At 41.2% G+C, this 22,026-nt stretch overlaps 1 protein-coding gene across 1 annotated transcript in view; it reads right to left on the minus strand.

The window, feature by feature from the left end:
* LOC137651196 (zinc finger protein 501-like) overlaps positions 1-18,679 on the minus strand; it is a 72,515-nt gene extending 53,836 nt beyond the window's left edge. Inside the window, exon 1 of the mRNA XM_068384349.1 lies at positions 18,565-18,679. The gene's annotated coding sequence lies outside the window, so the exon portion shown is untranslated. The remainder of the gene's footprint in view (positions 1-18,564) is intronic.
* Between the last annotated feature and the right edge of the window lie 3,347 nt (positions 18,680-22,026).

Genomic DNA, 22,026 nt, shown 5'->3' on the forward strand with positions numbered 1-22,026 from the left:
AGCGTTGGAGAAGGAGGGTAATTTTACAATTTTTAGTGATGCAAGGAGTGTCCTTCAAGCTATGGAAGTTTTTAATTCTAATAACCCTTTAGTTTTAAAGATTTTAGAATGGCTTTTCATAATTGGACGGAGAGGTATAACAGTTCAATTTTGTTGGGTTCCAGCACATGTAGGTGTGTCTGGGAATGAGAAGGCAGATTCACTGGCTAAGGAGGCTGCATCAGAGTTGCTGCCAAGAAGGTATCCCATTCCCTGTGATGATTTCTTACCTGACATCAAGAAATTGGTTTGCAATAAATGGCAACAGCAATGGGATAGTCAAGATGGCAATAAAATGCGAGAGATAACAAATGACATATCTCCTTGGAGGTATAATATGATGCCCCGAAAATGGGAGACGTCTCTTTGTCGTCTCCGTATTGGTCACACTCGGTTTACACACGAGTTTTTGCTGAAGGGCCAACACCAACCATATTGTGACGACTGTGTAGTACCTCTAACAGTAAGGCATTTGTTGACCGAATGCCCCAATTATAACAACTTGCGGAATAGATATTTGTTTGAGGCTCGAGGTGAGGGTGGCAGGTTCATCCTTGCCAAGATTCTTGGAAATGATGTGTCCTACCATGCAAGTGGCATTTTTAGATTTATTTCAGAAGCAGGTCTTCTGAAAAATATTTAACTTTTATTACATTCAACTTTTATGATTTTAATTGAATACTCTTTTATTTTTTATTTTATTTTATCTTTTATTTTTGTATACATAAATTAAATGTTACCGGCGTCAATGACCTCAGATGTCAGGATGCCTGAAAACTTTGAATCAATCAATCAATCTCCACCTTCATTTCCTCAATTCTTCCAACACTTCACCCCCTTACTGGAAGAACATACTTTAGATCTCTTGAACAAGAAGGTTATAAGGAAAGCAAAGTCCATCAAATTCTGGGAAGGCTGTTCTGTGCTTCCAAGAAGGACTCGGATAAACTCAGAGTCATTCTTGACATGTCGCCACTCAACAAATTCATCGAGAACAACAAGTTCAGGATGTTAACCCTTCAACACATCAGGACCCTGTTACCGAAAGGGGCGTACACAGTCTCAATAGACCTGGCAGATGCTTACTGGCACCTTCTAGTCAGCCGCCCCCTCTCTTCCTACCTAGGATTCAAGTTACAGAAGACAAAGTATGTCTTCAGGGCCATGCCCTTCAGACTAAACATAGCCCCAAGGATCTCCACGAAACTTGCGGACGCAGTCGTGCAACAACTATGCCTAGAAGGCGTTCAGGTAGCAGCATACCTGGATGACTGGCTGGTGTGGGCAGCATTCAAGATGGCTTGTCTGCAAGTATCCAAGAAAGTGATCCAGTTCCTGGAACATTTGAGATTCAAGATCAACTACAAAAAGTCTCTCCTCTCTCCAGCTCAGGAGTTTCAATGGCTGGGAATCCATTGGAACTTGAAGTCATACAGCCTCTCCATTCCACCAAAGAAGAGGAGAGAGATCACGGGTTCTATCAAGAGACTACTGAAATCCGACAGGATCTCAAGACGCCAACAGGAAAGAGTACTGGGCTCTCTCCGTTTTTGCAGCAGTAACAGACCCAGTCCTAAGAACACAGCTGAAAGATGCGTCAGTAGTCTGGAGAAGATATGCATAAAACGCTCGAAGAAATCTACAGAGACCGGTACCGACCTTACTATGATCACTTCTCAAGCCGTGGTCAAAGGTCAAGAGCCTAACAAGGACCGTTCCCTTACAACCACCTCCCCCATCGGTGACCATCCACACGGATGCCTGGATGGAAGGATGGGGAGGTCACTCCCATCAAAGGAAAGCCCAAGGAACCTGGTCATCCTTGTTCAAGACCTTTCACATCAATATTCTGGAGGCCATGGCAGTCCTCTTGATGCTGAAGAAACTATCCCCTCACAGATCAGCCCACATCAAGCTGGTCTTGGACAGCGAAGTGATAGTGAGATGTCTGAACCGACAAGGCTCGAGATCGCCCCACATCAACCATGTGATGTTAGCCATCTTTCGTTTAGCGAAAAAGAAGAGATGGCACTTATCGGCAGTTCACCTACAAGGGTTCTGCAATGTGACGGCGGACGCTCTATCCAGGCTAAAGCCGATAGTGAGAATGGTCCCTAGACGCAGACTCATTCTCCTTCATCTTGGAAAAAGTCCCAGAACTGCAGATCAACCTCTTCGGGACAAGCGACAACAAGAAACTACCTCAACATGTAGCCCCATACGAGGACCCTCTGGCAGAAGCGACGGATGCCATGTCCATCGATTGGAACAGATGGACCCACATCTACCTGTTCCCTCCAACCAATCTCCTGCTGAAGGTCCTCAACAAGCTGAGATCCTTCAAGGGAACTGCAGCAGTAGTGGCCACCAAGTGGCCCAAGAGCAATTGGTTCCCACTGGTGATGGAACTGAAACTGAGGCTGGTCCCTCTACCAAACCCAGCTCTATCCCAATTGGTTCAGTCGACTGTCTTCACTTCATCACAGAGAACCCAAAACCTTCATCTCATGATTTTCTCGCCTTAGCAGTCAAGAAAAGATTTGGGATCTCGAAAGGCAGTATAGACTTCCTAGAAGAATAAAAGTCAAAGTCAACAAGAAGACAATGTGAATCTTCTTGGATAAGTGGGTTGCTTTTGTTAAAGGAAACAGGCCGAAAGAAATCTCAATAGACTTCTGCCTGTCCTTCTTCATCCACCTTCACGAACAAGGCTTGGCTGCCACCACGATAACTACGTGTAAGTCAGCTTTGACTAGACCTATTCTATATGCCTTCCAGGTGGACCTGGCAAACGAAATCTTCAACAAGATTCCGAAGCCATGCGCTAGACTTAAACCAGCAGCCCCTCCGAAGCCCATTTCATGGTCTCTGGACAAAGTCTTACACTATGCTTCAACCTTGAACAATGAAGATTGTTCTCTCAAGGATCTAACACAAAAAGTGATATTCCTGTCTGCTATAGCCTCAGGGGCTAGAGTTAGTGAAATAGTAGCCCTATCAAGAGATGAGGGCCATATTCAGTTCACAGAAGTGGGGGAACTGAATCTCTTTCCTGATCCTACTTTTCTCGCCAAAAATGAGCTACTCACCAAAAGATGGGATCCCTGGAGAATCTGCCCTCAGAAGGAAGATGTCTCTCTATGTCCAGTAGAGTGTCTAAAGGTCTATCTTCAAAGAACTTCAGACTTCAAGGGAGGACAGCTCTTCAAAGGCAAAACCTCAGGATCAAACTTATCCCTAAAACAACTGAGGGCGAAGCTCACCTACTTCATTTGCAGAGCGGATCCTGATAGTACATCCGCTGGTCATGATCCGAGAAAAATTGCTTCCTCACTGAACTTCTTTCAGTATACTGTATGGACTTTGAGCGACTCCGTTCATACACTGGTTGGAAATCCTCCAGATTTTTCTATAAACATTATGCGAAGCAAGTGCACGCTTTGAAATATTTTGTGGTGGCGGCAGGTAGTGTGGTGAAACCTGACGTCTAGTGCGGCGATGAACAGTGAATTGTTTGGGACTGTTTCAATTCGGGTGAAAAGGTGTTGACACCTTACTGTGCAATACCCTTTTTATTAAGTGTCACCCTGGTGACACTAGGACTATTCTTTTTTAGGTTCAGAATTAAACCAATGACACCAGTGCCATGTGTACACTTATATGCAGTGTTGATAGTTATCCAACATTTAGTGAAATTATCTTAATTTTTCAACTGATTTTGAGTGGCAATTAATTTTTCTTCCCTTTCAGGTAGAAAATATTTTTATCTGTTATATGTTGAATGTATAATTCTATTACAAAATTTTAATACACTGTTACATTTAATTGTCTATTCAATAAAATGTAGAAAGTGTATTTCCCTCTTATTTCGCCCCAAGTGTAGCTAAATAAAATTAGCCGGAGTTTTTTACTTATTTTCCTAAGTAGAGTTCATGCTTGAGGGTACTTAAATACATGAACAAATAGATCTGAATGATATTTATATTTTTTCCTATATGAATACAAACCTCGTGCTTCTACTGTGGAGTACGACATTTCCCTGCAGGGGGCAAGAAGCCCTATTATTGTTCCATGCTTATTGGTGATGACGTATAACAGTATCGTCATATATTTCTGAGGTCTGGATGACTGTATAGAAGCTGACCCAAGGTTGAGGCACTTATACAAACCCACAGAATCAGTACTTTCAAGCAATTCTCTGGTAAACTTCCATCAGGACGACATGGCTTGAGCCCAAAAAACGGATTTTGAAGCAAAGCGAAATATCTATTTTTGGGTGAGATGGCCATGTTGTCCTGATGGACCCACCCTCCTTTTCTAAGAAAAGGATTATATACCAATCCCCTCCCAAAACTACTCTATCTGTTGCACCATGCTTAATTGCTACAAGGAATGAGTGGCCATTTTGGGCCTTGTAATAGTAGGGGAAAAAGGGTAACCTTGATGACTGCTCCCCTTCAATTTCGCCTCTCTTCCCCCTCAGAGCGAAAACTCTATTCGGGGTGAAGATTGCCATGTGTCGTATCAAGAAATACGTCTCCTGATATTATGCGATATCCTTAGGAAAAATTTTAAATATACTAGCGCCAGGAGTTAGAATTCTGGAGAACTACGGTCAATTCTCTGGGAGTATCACTGTAGCCAAATATCCCTTAGAAAGCTGCCAATAGGAAGCTTCCATCAGAACAACATGGCCATCTCCCCCAAAAATAGATTTTTCGCTTTGCTTCAAAATCCGTTTTCCTCATCCTCCCTTATCTTGGGGAAAGCAGCATCCTGGGTTCTCTGCATAAGCTGACCTCAAACCACTGCAGGTAAACCATGCTCCCTTGTGTACCTAGTATTAAAACGAATACTGTTGCGTCCCCATACCCTAGCGAGGAGGTATTGGGAAAGTCTTGGTTACATCAGTTTTTCCTTCTAAAGACTCAGAATAACTTTACCTGGAAGGTCACACTTCTATATATCTCAACACACAGCTTGCGTAGGCCGCGGACCTTGCGTAGCAAGGTTTTAGTGAGGTGCAGGGACTCATTGTTGAGTACTGACATGCTCAGATAAGGAGCCCCCGGGTAAAGCCAAAAGCCAGATTGGCAGGGACGTCCACCCCTCCTAATGGGTAAGTCACCCCTAATAAATAGCATGGTTTGTATTCCAGTTACGGAACAAATGACAAGTTCGTAGATAACTTGTATTTTTCCTAACGATACAAACCTTAGCTATTTATACAAACTTGCCCGCCAGTCCTATCCCTCTTGAAGTCCTACTTCCAAGAAAAGGGCGCTAAATCACAGGTGTATGAGTGGGAGCAGTAGCAAGCTAACCCCCCTACCCCCTGCTAACTAGCGGTGCGGGTATTTAACCCTTGCTAAACTTTAATGGCTTGTCATTTCAGCTACGCCGAAGGTAATACCCTTAATAAATAGCTAAGGTTTCTATCGTTAGGAAAAATACAAATTATCTACGAATTTGTCATTTTTAAAGTAATCAGTATTTTTACCCATTATACAAACCATCATCATCATCAAGTACGGGGTGTTCGATGTCGAACGGCCGTGGCCCTCTGCACAAAACTTCTCCATTCATTCCGGTCTTGAGCCTTCCTTTCCAACTCCACCATCGTTAGCCCGCACATCTCCATGATATTGTCACTCAATCTAGTTTTAGGCCTTCCTCTCGTTCTTGTACCATAGACTGATCCAATTAGTAGCGTTCTTTCCAGAGTATTGTGTTTCCGAACCTGGTGTCCAATAAAAGTTAGTTTTCTTTCATCCAAAATGTCAAGTAATCTTTTTTCGATATTGATCTTTTGTAGAACTTCCACATTAGTCTTTTTCTCAATCAAGCTTATCCTAAGGACTCTTCTGTAACACCATAGTTCAAAACTTTCTAATCTTCTCCGATCTGTAGCTTTAAAAACCCAACATTCTGAGCCGTATGATGCGACAGGGAAAACAAGTGATTTGAGAAGCCGCTTCTTTGTGTTTAGAGTGACATGCGCTTGAAGACTATGAAGGAGGCATAACTGTTGGAGGACAAATGATCACTAATCTCAGATATGCCGACGATGTGGTTTTAATCACTGGAAGTATGGAGGACCTTCAAACATTAGTATCAAAAGTAAAAGCTGAGAGTGAAAAAGTGGGACTGTACCTAAATGCTAAGAAAACAAAGGTCATGAAGTGTCAAAAAGCCCCGTCTGATCAAGAAATCCTACTAGACGGAGTTGCCCTAGATATTGTCACTGAATTTACTTACCTTGGAGCAACTTTCACCAATAATGGAGACGACTCCCAAGAGATCAAAAGAAGAATTGGTATTGCAAAGAATGCAACCATCGCACTAAGCAATGTGTGGAAAGACAGACATTATACAAACCAGAGTCCTTTAATAGGAGCATAACATCAGCATGTGGTAGTTGTAGTTGCTGGCAAGTGGAGAGTAGGCCCTACCCATTACCAGGTAGAATAACCCACACTCTGACCTTAACCTAGAACTTGCAGGGCAAGGAAACTTACAGAAACCAGGTTTGCATAGTTAGGAAAATACTAATTAATTTAAAAACTCTTTTATTTGTTCCAACACAAATACAAATAACTGTTCGCAAATATGAGACTTGTTTTTAGGAGGGAGGAAGTCCCTATAACCAAACTGGCTGGATCACCAACGGAACAAATGCCAATGCAACCTCCAAACCACCTAAGCATGGAAATGTTGAAAGTGATAGGCTAGGTCCCTACCAGGAGACTGGTAGGCGGTTGTGGAAGAACCTTAATCCGAAAGGATATGTTGACCGAGAGTATAGTCATTATGAGAACTGGGTTTGCATACGTTCTATCCATCCTCCCTTTCCTCTGATAGGATGTGGGAAATACTTCAATACAAAACTTGTCTGTAAAGAAAAATTACTCGGTTGTTTGGAATATCTGCATCTAGCATCTGCTTCAGCACATAATGGAAAAACTGCTGCGCCACATAGGAGGGTAAGGGTGAAGAGGAGAGATGCCAGACCTTCTTACCTCTTTTTTTAAGCTTAAATCGCAACCCTATCTTGGACGAGATGTTTCTTGCCCTGCAAGGGAGCTAGGTTTGCAACACAGGGACCTGTGGGTAAACTCGTGTAGGTAGTGGTAGCAAAGGTTGTCTGTCGTATCAGACTCTTGTCTTCAAAACTAGTACCAATGGCGGGTTCTTCCTGGAGGTTAGAGTACATTTGATGGTTCTAAGGTCTTCTCGCTGGATCAGCATATCTAACGTTGAACAAGTCAATAGAAGCAATGCTTCTGGATATCTTCTTTATCCTTTTGGAGTGGGAAAGAATCTCTGGTTCCGCGCACAAGAAACCGAGTTCTTTAAGTAGCATTGTCTCATCACCACAGGACAGGAGCAAATCATCCTGAATACAGAAAGTAAAGAAGAGATGGAGAACGACATGAATTTGGAGCTGTGCATGGCTAAATTCAGGATCTTGGACTTGAACTCCACACCAAAGGAAAGGAAGGCCTATTTCCACTTAAGAATGACTGTTGAAGCACGAAATTTTATGAGGCATGCTCATTCATAACACCGAGGCTTTGGTTTCTGAGTAGTCTAGGGGTCAGATCTTGTCTCATGTATGGTCAAGGTCTCATGCAGGGTCAGCTTGAGAAACCTGAGAATTCAAGTGGTATCCCAAAAGGGAGCATGATTTCCTAGAAGGAAAACCATTTAGAGATATAGTACTCCTAAACCTACGTTGATCCTACGAAGGGAAAAGGTCCGAGATCTGGTTATAGGCTGAGTGACCGCCTTTTACTGTAGAGGGTTTCCAAAGTATCCCTTCAACAATGCCACTAACATAAGATAGGTAGTTCTACCAGTACCTTGAAGAGCAACATCAGCAAATCAGGATACCACTCGTCTGCATGGCACTTTGGAACCACCAGGTTTATCCTAACACTGATAATGTCAACACACTGTTGAATACTGTACTCAGTAAAGCAAGTAAACGGGCAGAAAGCCTAAGTCTGGATACTTCTGGGTTTCATCATTATCAAATTCTAGGTGTAGGTGAAGTACACAACTGCACATAACAAGTGAACGAAATAGGAAGCTGTTTAGGCTGGTCTTGGAAGTGGTGGATTCTTCCATAGCACCAGACTTAAGACCCAAGAACGATGTGCCCTCGTGCCCAAGTCTTCCATCGTGTCTCATCAACACAGCTACTGTTGAATTGATGGACTGTGACGAAGGTCCACCTCCTCTGTTAAGAGAGTGGGGGCAGGATCTACTTGATCAGCTGGAGTGTCAGTCTTTCCTCAGGTTAAAGGAATAAGTCTTAATCCATACAAACATCAGCAAATAAAAACTGATAATGGCACTATAAAGACTGGTTAGGCCTTTGAGATGCAGCCTAGGCACCGACTGATAGGCGCAATCCTTTCCTTGATATGCATCAGGGTTGCCCTCGAGGTTAATGTACAGTACACACAAATGAGTGTAAAAGCCTTGGTGATTGTAAATTTTAAGACTTGGAAGATCGTAGGGTTGATAATCCTCTCGACATTCTTCAAAGAAACTCTCCTCCCTTACGACATTCATCGACGATCTGAAAATGAGGAAGAAGGGATGAATGAGCGTTAACTAGTCTCTTTCTTTGACTAAAAGGCTAAAAGGGTACTCAGTGCTTTAGCCTTTGGAGAGTGTAAGATCCTAGACAACAACCGAGCGAGAAATATGTGGCATTTCAGTGGTTTTATGAGTGTTGAGATTGGACAGGAGAGGTGACAGGTGTACTAGTTCCCTAGTGACTTTAAAGAACAGTCTTCTAAAGAAAGCTAAAGTTCTAATTATGCATTCAGACTGCGTGATTCCTTATCAAGTAGTTGCCAACCATGTGGTTTATGATCATGGTGCGGGGCCAATTCCACACAAATTAATCATAAAGAAAAAGTACAAGGAAACTGGTCTTGTGGGAAGCGACCATAATCGGAATATTTCTGTGAAGATAAAACATATGGGAAAATCTAGGAGGAAACAATGAGGCTTATGAAGGGAAGATCTTGTAGCCAGTACAAGCAACAACAATAATCACAGGTTTGTCTTTCACTGGTATTGTTGAGTGGGAAAAGCTAGAATGAAAAAGATGATTCCATAAGATTTGTGATCCGAAAGTCACAGAAGAACGGGCCCGAGGAGTGCAATTGTAAGATATTTGACTGCATGGTGACCAAAATGCAAGGTGCCAAATTGAGTAGAGGGCAAATCACTTAATGACTCGTCACTCAGAGACTACTCGTGTGGACCAGGAGAGTGGAGACTTTAATGTAATCTTGAAATGAACAGTCGCATGGAATTGGTCAGCTGGGTCATGAGACCGCCTGCTAACATCATCACTCTTGAGCTGCTTGTTGATCATACACTCCACCACACGCTTTCTGTTGTTCTGTATTATCATCTCTGGAACTCTCAGTAGAAGGAAGGTGATGATACCAGTGCCTTTCTTTCTGAATGAGGATGCAAGATTGAGCACAGGTCGGAGGCATGTGAACATCAGCACCACACACTGAAATGTATTCTCCAGGATAGAAGAGTTCCCTTTATGTAACCTCGCTTACAAGGTGAGAACATATTAGGATCACCTTCCTGAATGGATACATTCTCAGTATGCACCGTCCCTCCCACAAGTAGGTGGGGAGAGATTGGTGTGTTCATAACTTCAACAACTTCTTTGCCAGAGGTAAGAGAGTTTGCAGATACAGTCGAGAGCATTGCAGTTGGTACAAGATCAAGCGCGGGTAGCATGTGGGCCTCCCAGAGTGGATCATTCTCGATACCGCACTGTCTCTGCCACAATGAGAAAAATGGTAAAAGTCAAGTGTATGCGACTCCTGTAAATTGGTCTTCCTGGAATTTTTGGTGATGTCTTCTACTTCTTCATCTAGGAGCTGTGGCAAAGGCTCCAATGACAATGAAGCAGGGGAGACAGGAGCAGTACTGTACAGGTACATGACGACACTCGTGGGGAAAGAGACCGCAACAGCATAGCTAAGTGATACGTTCTTAGTGCCCTTTAGGATCAAAACACACTGAGGAAAGAAGAAAGGCTGTTGCAAAACTCTTCCTCTGACAGAGCACCTACAATGGGTAACGAAAACCAAATTCCTTGGTTCACATTGTCATCATTGTAAGGCCACACACACAAGGGACAAAACAGCAAGAGACATACCGTCCAACAGGAACAATTATGAAGTTATTCTCCCAGTAAAGGATGAGAGTTTCATTTGTGTAGGAACAAATAAATATTAATTCAAAATTTTATGATTTGTTCCCACATGAATATAAACCATCATCCTCAAATAAGAGACTCATCTTTAGGAGGGAGAATGTCCCTATGAACCAAAATCTGGCTGGTTAAACTTTTTCTACTCTTGTATACGGGTGAAGGTGAAGGCTGCTGTCAACATCATAATGGTCTGGACATTATAGGTTAGGCCCCTACCAAGTGAAACTCCAACACCTTCGCACAGGAAAACCTTTATCTTTGTACAGAATATGTTGTCCGAATGCACACTCGTCATGAGAAATGGGTTTGCGTACATTTTGGGAAGATGGGAGAGATACTTATCATTAAATCTTGTCTGCACAGAAAGATTCTTAAGTTGTGAAACTTACCTGTGTTAAGCCAGAACTGCTACACCCTTAGAGGAGGGTGAAGAAAGAAGAATAGAAAGCTAGTCATTCTGCCTTTCATTCTAGACTTATGTCGAAACTGCCATCTTAGACGAGATGCTCTTTATTACATGAGAAACTTGCTGTATGTAGCGGAAGGTGAAAGTTGTCTGGTGATTTCAGACTCCTGCCTTCAAAATAAATGCCACTGATAAGCGATTCCAGAAAATTATAGTGGAGCTAATACCCCTGACTCTGGGAGCCCTTGCCAGAGAAGGCCTTTTAAGCCTGTCATTGATTGAAGGATAGACACATCTGATGGTCTCATGAAGCCAGAATGAAAGTGTTCTAATGGATATCTTTCTCTTGGTCCTACTCAAGTCTCGGGCCTCTTATGGTAGCACTACATAGCCCTCACAGGACAGAGAAGCATGCCATCCTGATTTCCTCTGGACAACTCTTGTAGAGGAGATGGAGAAGGAATTGAACCTGGTATCGTGGACCACAGGATTCTGGATCTTAGCCACAGACTCAAGAAATTTAGTAGAGGGGACCTCCTACCATCACTGATTGACTTGTGACATAAAAGATGCCATGCAGCTCGCTTCACTGAAGCCAAGTCTCGAGTGTCAGACCTCTGTTTGATGCTCATCTCAACGGCTCATATGGGGTAGGCATAAGAGATTTGAGAAGTCAAGTAACATCGCACTCCAGGGGCCTTGAAGCTCCTTATGTGAGTATAGACTATTACCACAAGGAGGAAAGGTCTAAGCCCTTCTGTGTGATGACCTAGCTCAAGGCTGAGAGAGAGCCTTTCACATCCGAGACGGCAAGGAGCTTCTCTCAGCAAAGCAAGATGAGAAAATCTGGTATTAGTTGCAGAGGTTCTGACTGGAGGCGTATACGTACAATACCAAACATGGAAGACAGCCCACTTCCTTTTATAAACAGCTGCAGAGGGCCTTTGCAGGTACAGTATCCAGACATCTGTGCAGTGCCTCACAACAAGTCTTTTACTCGGACTAGATGCTAGATAGTATTCACCTGTAATGTGCAAGGGACTCCACTTTACCTCGGAAGGTGAGGCTGGCACAGAAGAGAAGGCCTTAAGAATAGTTCTCTTAGCATCTCAACAATGAGCATCAGCAGAGAACTAATGGGTGTGCAAGAACATATGAGGGCTCACTCCTGTAGGAAAGCAATCTAGGGTCCGTGTTTAGGAAAACTCGTGAGTGTGAGCACATGAGAGCATGCAGGAACAGTTAAGGGCATACTCTTGCACGGGAGTGCTCCAGCGCGTGCTTACAATAGAAAACTTAAGGGCGACCAAACATGAGAGTGTGCTCTTATAGAAGCCACTGATTGAGATGAACTATACCTGCACCTGTAAGATCACATAAGCACACAGGAGACGACTCGTGGGATTGACAGGTACAAGTAGAAGAAAGTGCAAACAGGTGAGGGACATGTGCTCATGTAAGGAGTGCATGCACGCAGAGATAGCACTGTCCACCGGGATAAGAACAGTAGAAGTCAAATACAATGCCTATCAGTCGGTCTTTAGGACATCTCTGTCCAAAAAGGAGAAAAAAAGGGCAGAGCCCTTTCATCCCAATTGGTAGTATATGATCTGGACGAAGGAATGCCCTTAGGTGACCTTTGTGTTGTCACATCACCTCTTGGGGCTGTCTTATTCTTATCTTACAGTGAAACGATCACGGGGACTCCTGGGGCAGCACTACAGTATTTCTTCGGCAGAAAAAAGGAATAGTAGGAGTCCTGTATATGCAATGTTTATTGATCAGTCTTCTAGGATTTCCCTGTCCATAAACGGGAAACGAATGGTGGAGCCCTTCCATCATGACTGGCAGTATGTAATGAGATGGAGGTGAGGCTGAAGTGGAGTGTCTTCCAGGCCAACAGCAACAACACTACGAGAAAAGAGATCTCTGGAACTCAATGACGGGACATCACTGTCAAAAGATATGTAAGTAGCGGCTTTCTTAAAACTGGAAGACGCTGCGCTGACGAGAGGAAGAAGAGAGGTGCCCTCCCCTACAATTCAGCGGTAGCAAACACTCCTTCCCACTCGCGAGGGAATATCCTTGTACACGACAAACGGAAACAATTATCTAAACAAAAACAATAGATTAAAACATTCAGTTGACAACACTGCAAGTACAGCACAGAATATATGACTGTACTCTTTGGAGGCAGAAAACAAAGTGACAACTTCCCTGCAAAACGCTAGTAACACCCAACACATTATTTCAAACACTAACATCCGCGTTCCAGTTACGCCGAAAACACTCCTAAAAAACGATGAGGGTCTGTATCCATGCAGAAACAAATTTACCAAGATGTTCTTGGCCTTCAAATGAAAATTACTCAAGGATATCACATCTTAACTTGCGTAACCCATTGTGGGGAACCAGTCCCTATAGTGAACCATTGTCTGAGAATTTTTACTTGTACTTTTACATCAGGATTCAACTTGATGTAAAAGTACGAGCAATTTCTAAGACCAATTAATGACGGTCTTGGCAAGATAGGTAGATGCTTATCGTAATATAACATTTAGTGAAATGTTTCATAACATGAATTAGGCAATGTGTAGTAGGGTGTAGGGTGTGTAGTAATTTATTGATGTGTATAACTCCATAACGAGTATTGATTTATACTTTATATTTTAATTACAGTGATACCTCGGTACTCGACCATAATCCGTTCGAGATCCGTGTTCGACCTCCGATTTGTTCGAGTACCGAATTTTTTTTCCCCATAAGAAATAATGGTATATATTCTATTCCGTTCCCAAGCACTCGAACAGGCCCAAAATATTAATAAAACGTGTACCTAAACAACAATAATTATCTAAATGTGTATGAAATTGGTCAGAAAATCCTATAAAACAATTTTAAACCATTTACTGTACTAAAATAAAACAATTTTAAACCATTTTCTGTACTGTAGTGAACATACCTTTGAGCAGCGGTTCGATGGCATACAGGGATGGATGTGGAGAGGATGGAAGGGGGAGGTTACTGCTTGGAAGGAGAGTCCCCTTCCATGATGTGGCGGGGTAGTTCTCCTTCAGGAGTTGTTTCTCTCTCCAATGAAAGGGTGGGCAGATCTATTTCAGGGGTTTCTTCTCTTCTTTGTCTCTTCTTTGGAGGAGAAACAGGCTTTGATGTAGCAGCTTTCTTTTCTTTTGTGAAAAACTGGTCTATTGTTAATTGTTTCTTCCTCCTCTGCAGTATTCTTCGAAAATGATACATGACACTATCATTAAACATATGCACTGCCCGGTTTGCTACTGCAATTTCTGGGTGGTATTTTTCAGCAAAAGCCTGCACATCTGCCCACTTGGAACAAATTTCATTGATGAGAGAACTTGGAACATCCTCCCTTACCTCATCCTCTTCTGAAGATTCCTGCTCCACAATCAGATCCTGCTGCTGTTGTTGTTGCAGGTGCAACAATTCCTCCACAGTCAACTCGGTAGAATGGCTTTCTACAAGCTCATCAATATCATCCTTGTCGACCTCAAGCCCCAAACTCCTGCCCATGACAACAATTTCCTCAACGACATCAGTGTCATCAGAAATTACAGGGGTAGCAGTGCTTGGACCCGCCTCTGGTTGGAAACCTTCAAACTCCCTCTCTGTGACACATGATGGCCACAGCTTACGCCAGGCAGAGTTCAATGTCCTATAGGTCACACCTCGCCAAGCTTGGTCAATCATGTTAACAGAGTTGAGGATGCTGAAGTGTTCCTTCCAGAATTCCTTTAGGGTCAACTTCGTGTCACTGGTCACTTCAAAACACTTTCTGAAAAGGGCCTTGGTATAGAGTTTTTTGAAGTTTGAAATGACCTGTTGGTCCATGGGCTGGAGTATGGGAGTAGTATTGGGGGGCAAGAATTTGATTTTGATAAAGCTGTATTCTTCTTTCAAGTCATCCTCGAGACCTGGAGGATGTGCAGGAGCATTGTCCATAACCAGAAGACATTTCATTGGCAAGCTCTTTTCAATGAGGTAAGCCTTAACCTGGGGGGCAAACACTTCGTTTATCCACTCAGTAAAGAATTGTCTTGTGACCCAAGATTTAGTGTTCGAGCGCCACATAACTGATAGTGCACTTTTACAAATATTATTTCGTTTGAACACCCGGGGGTTGTCCGAGTGGTACACTAACAAGGGTTTGATCTTGCAATCGCCACTTGCATTTGCACACAGCAACAATGTTAGCCTATCTTTCATTGGCTTGTGACCTGGCATCTTCGTCTCGTCCTTGGTAATGTACGTATTGGCTGGCATTTTCTTCCAAAATAACCCAGTCTCATCACAATTAAAGACTTGTTGTGCGATCAAATTTTGTTCATTTATGTACCGATCGAATTCCCCCACGTATTTATCGGCTGCAATTTGATCCGAACTAGCTGCCTCCCCATGCCTAGTAACACGATGAATACCTGTTCTATTACGAAACTTTTCAAACCAACCCCTGCTCGCTTTAAATGTAAATGAATCACTTTCACTGGTACTCGGACTTTTCTTCACTAATTCTTCATAGATATGCAACGCTTTTTCACAAATGAACGCTTCACTAACACTTTCCCCGGCCAACTGTTTTTCTTTAATAAATATTAAAAGCAACTTTTCCATCTCCTCAATCACTTGTGGCCTTTGCTTAGTTACCGCCGTAACTCCCGTTGCAACATTCGCCTTCTTAATCATTTCTTTATGCTTTAAAAACGTAGAAATGGTCGACTTCGCCATTCCGTATTCTACCGCTAAATCGGACACTCGTACACCATTCTCATATTTCGCTATAATTTCCTTCTTCAACTCGATCGTTGTTCGCACTGTTTTCCTCTTCTCCTTCCCCTTAACACTCATTACTTTCTTGGGACTCATTATGAAAGCTAAAAAAGCAATTAAAAGCACTGAAAATCACTAAATCACAACGAATGCTGATCGCGCGTTGTCTGAGTGACGCTCTCGAGAGAACTGATGCTTCCCGAACAAGCGAGAGTGGCCGAGATGGCGCGATCATCACAAAGCCCATGCGGTCGTCACGTGTTCGGCTGGTCGAGTACCGAATTTTTGGTCGAGCACCGCAGCAAAAATTTCTCGAAAATTTTGGTCGAACTCCGAATTGTTCGAGTATAGAGTCGTTCGACTACCGAGGTATCACTGTAGTATGTTATGGGTTGAAATTATCAATAGACAGTCACAAACAGTTATACTGATTGTAAGGCTCAAAAGTACATATCTCCTCAGACTTCTAAAATATTATGATATAATGGAGTGAATGTCAGATAACTGTATTGTATAAGTCACTATAATGTGTAAATACTATCCGAGTGTGAACAGTATATAAACTGACCACGTTGGCATACAATTAGTTCAGTTCAGTTTCTCAGAGCAAATTCACATGCCTTACAAGTGGATGTGGATTATCGAAAGCATTTTAAAGTCTAATACAGTATTTTTTATATATTCATTTCATAACTTTAGGATATTGGAAGATTCACGAAAGATTTTGTACTGCACAAAGTTAATTTTAGGAAGTCTTTCAACAGTTTGATAGGTTAAGTTATATTTTTTTACAATAAGCACTCATATCTGAATATAACTGTACACACAGTAGTTCAACAAATTGTGCATTTAAGAAAGTGCAATCTTAAATACAGAAGAGCTTGTTATATTCTGTTTCTTCTCATTTCATCCTGTACCATAAACAGTTCACCCCAGATACACCTAAGGACCATAGTTTCTCATTAAGGACCCATCAAATTAGATAGCTATCTAGACGTATCTCGCAGTTGTTTGTGTCTGGTACACTCGCCACCCAACGGCAGGCCTCAATATAACGGAGTTGTGAAAAAGAACTAATTTCACTACAAAATGATACATACTAAGGTAATTGCAGATTTTTCTTAGTACTACAATCAATTGAAAATATAAAGTAAGTCAACATCTGTAGAAAGTTGGACCAGATGAAAAAAAATTAAGTAAAAACATCCTAACCTTACTTTACCTACTAATACCTAACCTAACCTAATAATACCAACCTTACTCATCGTACCCTAACCTAACTATTTTAGAAATTACATGTACCCATTATGCTATAAACTACGGGGTGTATGTATGATAGTGGCCACCTATATGTATGATGATGGCCGACTACGAATAATGCAGTGTAAGGTGGTCCGCCCCCTGTGAGGTAAGTAGGTAAGGACACAGCTTGTAGGTTAGGTTAGGTGGGGAAGTTTAGGTTAGTTAGTGTCCATTATCTATGTACCTGAGAGAAACTGGCCACTGATATACTAAGGCTCCCAAACTGTAAAATTAATTACGAAAGTAACAATACAATTGCAAAATTGCTAATTTATTTCCATTAATTTAAATGCATTGGAGCCTTTGTACAGTATTCGGTTGGGGCAGACCGAGTCTGTAATTAAAATGTTGGTAAATATATACTGTAGCACAACATTTATAATGAAGCAAATAAGAAGTGGGAGCCTTTGTAGTTTGTTGGGACAGGGTTGGGATTGCCAGAAAATAGAGTAAAAAAACGTCAGAAATCGGATGTTTTTTCACTGGAATTATAACCGAATGAAATGTTAATGAGTTCATTAGTTTTGTAAATGCTTGTCCCAAAAATCTACATACTAGGACCCTTCAGCTCGTGAATGTCAGTAACATGCGAGAATACCCAAGAAATGTGTTGGAGCACTGAGAAACAACTAGTTTTGTGCTTGGCTTTTCATATGATATCAAATAACTGAAATTTCACTCGTTTGTCCCAACGTTCTACATACTAGGAATATTTGACGGACACAGGTGGGAACCTAGGGCTTCGGGTGTGCTTAAACAGGACAATAAGTGATTATTTAATACTTTTGAGATTTGTAAAAGGCCACAGAACCTAACAAAACCACCTAACCAAGTAGTTCCCAGGTCAAGAAGTGTCCCTGATGTATCTACAGGTAATATACTTTGAACTTTTGTGATGCAAACAATTGGGGGAAACCCATACATTTAAAATTCTAGTAGTTTTGAAATGCCTGCATGCATAGAAAATGTAAATGGAGCCTTTGTATATCAGCGGCCTGTTCCTCCTGCATAAGTTAAAAATGGACATCAACTGACCTAAACTTTCCTCCCCTAACCTTACCTACAAGGTGTGTCCTTATCTACTTACCTAAAGAGGGGGGGGGGGGTCGGCTAATGCCCCCTGTGACCCCCTTACATTGCCGTATTCTAAGTTAGCCCTAATCATACATACAGGTGGCTGCTATCATACATACACCACATGTAAATTTCTTTTTCATCTTTTTCATTTGCTAGTCATTCATAGGCTTCGCTATTGTACTGTAAAATCCCTACACAGAAACCCCAACTAACCTCACCTAGAAACCGTGTCCTTACCCACTGGGGCCTAACAACCCCCTTAGACTGCCGTATTCTTAGCTTACCCTGTGTTTGCTTCCCAAACCGCTTCAGTTCTAGCAATGTAACATAATAGTAGGTAAACTTATGATACTTTAATTACTGGCGAAACTGAAATTCGCTTTAAGAAATGGACGAGTGCTGGCTAGTTTAGTATTTTTTTTTTTTTTTCTACATGTTTAATGGTGGATTTTGTAGCTTGAATATGACCTTACCGTATAATAAGATATAGTAAGTGGGCCTATATAGGGCTAATAAATCTAAATATCCATGACCTAAATAGTACTTTGGGCAGTTTCCAAACCTCGTCAATCGACAAGTACTTTACATTCCGAGACAAAGCAAGAACGTTGCTCTATTGTAACATACCCTTATTCTGATTACAGAATGACCTTATATACCTTGCAATTCATACCTAATTAATGTCCCAAAAGCAAAAGCCTCGTAGAATACCAAAACTCCAGAAGACTTTGACTAAGATCAGTTTGTTTATTTAGGTTCCAGCAGGGTTGCCAGTTTATTTCGACTGGATTACCGTACATGAGCCTTGAAATTGTCGACTTTTCAACCAAAATTATCGTACACTGTTCCAATATAATCATTAACGAGTTACATAATTGACTAATTTCAAAATATTTTAGTATAATTGTTTAATTAAATACACAAACACATATGTATATACCTAAGGTATGTATCGTACATCGTACTGGACCTAAAATAATCGTACATATACGGTAATTATCGTACGAATAGCACCCCTGGGTTTCAGGTTCCTCGCTGCTCTCTCCACAATAACACAGACTAATGATTTTGGACACACTACTAGAAAACTCATTTTCATTAGTTACCTCCTACACAGACAGCGCAGCTGGCATACTTTTACGTCTAACTTCAAGGGCCTTTCTAATATACCTGGCTATATCTTTAGTTGGTGTTTCTAAATTCCTTATTTCTATGTTATTGTTTCTAAATTTTCTCCACTCATTACAGCTAAACATATGCTCGGTAGTATCCTCTGCCTCCCTACACAACACACAGAGTCTGTCGTTATCATTCCTATTTCTATAATTTTCTTTTAATTCTAGTATATTTAAACTTGTTTTCATAACTATTACTGCATCCTTAAGGTTAAGTTCTTTTATGTAATCTCTTCTTCCATTACTTTTCACAAACCTCAGTTTGGCCATCTCTCATTTCTGTTCTTCTATTTTCTTTTAATTTCATTTGCCACTATACTTCTTATTTCTTTTTTTCTAACTTTTGTTTTTTTACTTCCTCACATATTCAATTTTAATATCATATTTATTGTATATTTCTATGATACTTTTTCCCCAACATTCACCATATGGTCTAACTTTCATTTTTTTTTTTTTTGAGTTCTTGCTTTTTACATTTTCTTTCTTCTTCAATTTTAATATCATATTTATGCATATTTCTATTATACTTTTCATCAAAATTCACCACATGGTTCTCTTATTTGATCGTCTACTACTTCCTTAACCAGTCGTTTGTCATCTGATGTTATGATCTTATGAAAAACCATCACCTTTTTATATTCTAATCTATTTTCAACTGGTCACATTCCTGTTCTGCTATTAGCCCCCAAAAAGGTGTGGTTGAAACCTGTTTGGATATCCCTTTCATAATTTGTACTATATAACCTCTAGTTCTTTGATGTCTTTTTATTTTATTACACCGTATGTCTCAATATTTGTAAACATAGTAAGTACTATTACTATCTCATAGATCTTTATTCTCACCAGCTATGCCAAATCTCCTACTCTGTTACTGGCTCCATACTTCCTAACTTCTTGCACCATGTATTCTATTTTGTCCTTTCCTTTTTACTTACTCTAAGACTATGGTTTCTCTTTTCCGAGTACCCTTCTCCTAAGTATTTATATTCCTTAATCATTTCTATCCTTCCATTTCTAACTACTCCATTCACCCTTTTAACCTCTTCTGTTTTGTGTCTAACATCGCTAACATCTGTGGATTGGTGCTAAAAGTAAATTTCTTTAGTTCTTCCAAACTGCGGCAGTTGCTTATGGCTCTTTCTACTTTGCATTTGTTGTTGATAGGAATCATTATATCACCTACATAAATCAGGGCTTCTATTATAATCTTCGTAACCAGGGCCCTCTTAATGAGAGAATGCCTTGATGAAGTCATTGAGCTTCAGAACGGCATTTCATTCCCGTGCTGAAACTTGGTGACGGGCAAGAGGGCTCTCGAACTTGGGGAAATTGCTCCCCCAGTTCGAATCTAAATTTCTCTCTTTCATCTTTTTCTAACTCTTTATATGGCTTCAACCTTCTCCTAATATTATAAACTTTCCTTCATGTTGCTGTCCCAACCCTATGAGTAAAATTTCCCATATGTATGTGTATATATTTACATATATATGTGTGTTTATTATTTTTTTTCTCTTTTTATGGCATGGATGTTTCTACATCTATTATTGCCACTTGGGCGGATGTTTCTACATCCGGTATTGCTGCCTGCTTTGATGAATGGGAAGGGTGTCACGGTTGGGAGGTGTTTGTGCTCAAAGCTATATGTGAGAGTATTGGATGATCTCAGCCATCCCGAAGATGGTTTGGACCTTTTTGGCGGAACTATTCTCAAGTGTTGGGTCTTCGGAATCCAGGGGGATCCAACGCTTGGGGTAGGACTCTCGGCTTTTGGCCGGAAGCCCGTCATTACAGATATGGGGAGGATGATTCCATAGTTTCTTGGTCTCAGTCCTAACAGGCGGGTTCAGCTTACACCTGTGCCTCTATATCTGTTTTGATGCTATCCTTCGGGTAGGGTATGGAGTGGACCATCTGGGAAGTATACTCTCACTGTGCCGGTAGTGGAGAGTGTAAATCTCCTTCCCAACATGTGATGCCTTAATGTTCTCAAGCAGGTAAATCAAACTTCAAAAAATCACTCTTCTCTCTTCTTTTTTTATGATGGAATCTAGTGAAAATGACCCCACCTCCCCTGGATATGCTGACTCGCCCCCGGCACTGTTGACGACCTCTGGCAATTCATTTAAAGAAAACTCCGTTGACGACGTAGGAACTAAAAAGGACTATTCTTTAAACACTCGGAAAAAGGGTAATTTGGGCAACACAGGAAAACTGAAAGTCCTGCACGTTACCCAAATCCCTTTAGAAGCTAATTATGATGTGCTACATAAAATATTTGAGTGTTACGGATCAATAAAAGAAATTAGAATGAAACTTCAAGATGATAATTGGGAATCTTGGTTATCATTTAATTGTCACGAGGAAGCATTTAATGCAAGCTGTAACATTGTTGATATTAAAGTAGGTAATATGAATGTTAAGGGTGCTCTGTGTGATGGGGCACCTAAAGATCTGGATGTCTACAGACCAGCAGACTGGGCTGATAAAGATATAGAGGCAGATATACCATCCCAAAGAAAGCCAAAACCACCAATGTGGCTTCTTGCTCAATCTGTAGGAGGTACGGAAAATTATTTCAAGATATGCAAATTTCTTCAGAGGAAGGTAGGTACGATCGCACCTGGAGATATATCTCGATTTGGGAAGAAAAGTTTCTTGATAAAGGCCAAGTCATACACACAGTCTGTTATACTGTCTAATTTGAAGACAGTAAATGATGATATAAAATTGGACATCAAACCCCATCTAAACTTTAGCTATGGAAGGGGAGTGGTTTTTAATAGGGATCTGTATGAATTTACTGAAGAGGAGATATTGGCCATGTGTCCCCTATCAGTGTGGAAAGTACATAAAGTACCTGGAACATCAATGATTGTTCTTACTTTCCAGGATGCTGGTGTACCTTTCCACATAGACATAGAAAACGAAAGGATCAGAGTTCAACCTTTTAAGCAGAAGCC

The sequence above is a fragment of the Palaemon carinicauda genome, chromosome 12 (genome assembly GCF_036898095.1).
Source record: "Palaemon carinicauda isolate YSFRI2023 chromosome 12, ASM3689809v2, whole genome shotgun sequence".
NCBI lineage: Eukaryota > Metazoa > Arthropoda > Malacostraca > Decapoda > Palaemonidae > Palaemon > Palaemon carinicauda.